We start from the raw sequence: 2,496 nt of genomic DNA, 5'->3' as shown, positions 1-2,496 counted from the left end.
GATCGGTATCGGTGATCGGCCCTCATGGGTGATCGGTATCGGGAGGAAAAAACCTGATCGGCACATCTCTACTTTTTGATGACCCCGCGCTACCACACTGGAAATAGTTCAACTCACATGAAATACTGCTTACTTTTTTATTATGAGACGCATTTTGACCCTTACAAATTTTTGAGACAAGTGCGATTTAAAAGAAACAATATTTTTTTATCAGAAGTGCCGTTTTCACAGTAACAGAGTTAACTGAAATGGGGTCACAGATGTGGTTAAAAGAACAAATCCAAAGGCACAGACAGAAAAATAAAGATGCCTGTCTGGGGTTTTCTATCAGCATATGGTTTCCCGATGTTCTGTCTCTTTGGAGTCCAGGCAGGAATGAGGGCTGGCTTAGTCACGACGACCCCAAATTTCAAAGTCCGAATCTCTTTTTTTTGTCTTTCGACTTTCTGTCTGGTTGTTGTTTAGATAGCGCAGCTCCCTCAAATCGTTATGGCTTCTTGTGTGTGACACAAGTTCAGTTGTTGCAGCAACAAAAAACAGGTTGGTGTAGCTAGAAACCTAAACCTGGTAATAATGCTTTACGGTCTGTCAAAACACATTTCTAAAGACAAAAGGAAGATTCCAGTTGACATTTCAGTTGAAATTCTGTGTTTTAAAACATCCATGTTCATGGATAAACATTTTGCTTTGTGATGAAAAATGAAATATGTCCAGCAGGATGCCTGGCCATGCCTCTGGCTGTGTCTCTGCCTTACGCAGACACACAGCTATTAATTCAGTGTACTCTTCGTTTTTCTTCACACCTTCCATAATTATCAGTCACAGCCATTAGCAGTGAGTTCTCTGTTAAAGAAAATAACTTTTTCGCGACCTATCCTCTCAGCCACTGGCCAGTCATGACCCGTGGCAACATATTAAGCGTCTGTAAATTTCTTCCTGTCCAAAGAAGTGATTTATTTCCACTGTCACCACATGCCTGCTCCGGAGAGGAATTACTCAATCAGCAACTTTCTACAGTCGGCCAGGCAATCTAGAAATACTTTCCAGTAATTACAACTGAATGTTTGAATGTGAGTCAACTGATGTACATTGAATTAAATTGAATTTGAATGCATGTCATTGGTTCTGAACCTGGGTTTCTGATTTCATTGTATCTTAATTACATTAATGAATGGGAATTTAATATGGACTACACATTTTTCCATATAATACGATTTAGTGCTATTAAAAAAAAAAAAAAAAAGGTTTGCCAGTATTTTTTCAAATAAGTATGGGTTAAGGGTTACAGCTTTTTATACTAAGATAAGCAAGGTTATCTCTCCAGAAAGTTCTCAGTAGCCGTAGTTCATCTTAGAGTTGAAAATGAAAGTCAACACAGGAGTTTTATGATGCTGATGTCACATGTAGGAGGGAGAAGGCCGTAGGTAAGGGTGAGTGATTTAACGCAGGCCTGTAAAGGACACAAAATTTGAGTGAGTCAGTAAATAAATAAGTCTGGCAACTCATTAAAACTCACCTAAAGATGTGGACATCCTTCGTTGAGGTGCACCGCCCCATAACCCCATCAAACCCTCCATCGGTGGAGACAAGATGCAATACAAGACACTATTAACTTGCAATACAACGTTTGTAAGGTCATGGGAAATCATATTCTTTGTGTAATGCAGTTCACACGTTTATCTACCTTGTATTAAACTACTCCAAATATATATATATACATTTACAGAATTAAAAAATAAAAAAATTACACCTTTTAGAGCAATTGTGAAATAGTATCTTGTGAATCCAGAAATATTTGAAGTAATTGTAGTCATTCTTGAGTTCCACATATAAGCACATAAAATGTCTCTAGTAATTGCTCAGAACTGCTTTGTTTCATTCTTTTAAAATAAGACAGTCTTCAGTCCCCATCTCTAGCATCGTTGTGGCTTCTGCTGTTTTCCCACAAACGTCTTTTTAATTGCTGCATCTTTTGAATTCCTGTGTAATAACACTTCGATGAATTTGCCTGATGAAGCGTTAGCTTTTGAAAAGAATTTCTGCTTTTCATAAATTATTTTAGCTTATCGTCAAGACATGGAGAACTGAAATAAAGAGAAATCCATTCACTGGACTTTCCCTTTCACCCTTTTCTTAACCTCCCCAGGCCTTTTGTTGAAGCTCTCTTCCCTGTGAGAAATAGACAGCTTCCTCAGAAGCACCCAGGGTTGACTCACTTCCTCCATTTGGTCTCTCTATCTCTTCTGTCTTTCTTTCTCTACTTGTCTGTCTCTTTCACTCTCTCACTTTCTGTCTGTCTCAGGTTAGTGGCGCTCCACTTTAGCGTTTCCTGCTGTTACATAGTAGCGCTAACCTGAAGGTAAGTTTTTTTTTTTTTTTCCTCTAGATCCATGCCACATTGCAGAAGTTATCTTGTACTTGTGAGAAGGGGGGGGGGGGGGAGGCGCCCGGCTTTTTTCAAGGTGATTTGGAAAAGGTGGGCTTTTCGCGGGGAAA

At 39.1% G+C, this 2,496-nt stretch overlaps 1 protein-coding gene across 2 annotated transcripts in view; it reads left to right on the top strand.

Annotated features, from left to right (window-relative positions):
- Positions 1-2,496, top strand: part of LOC106963655 (signal transducer and activator of transcription 5B-like) — a 68,049-nt gene that overhangs the window by 33,949 nt on the left and 31,604 nt on the right. The window contains exon 1 of one of the 2 annotated variants that reach the window (XM_015058683.1): positions 2,303-2,359. The exons of the other annotated variant lie outside the window; for it this stretch is intronic. The gene's annotated coding sequence lies outside the window, so the exon portion shown is untranslated. Of the gene's footprint in view, positions 1-2,302; positions 2,360-2,496 lie in introns of those variants that run through there. 2 annotated transcript variants of the gene reach the window in all.

Source organism: Poecilia latipinna, unplaced genomic scaffold, assembly GCF_001443285.1.
Source record: "Poecilia latipinna isolate Pla-1442-1.1 unplaced genomic scaffold, P_latipinna-1.0 Scaffold1564, whole genome shotgun sequence".
NCBI lineage: Eukaryota > Metazoa > Chordata > Actinopteri > Cyprinodontiformes > Poeciliidae > Poecilia > Poecilia latipinna.
This window is presented reverse-complemented; position numbering and strand designations above follow the sequence as displayed.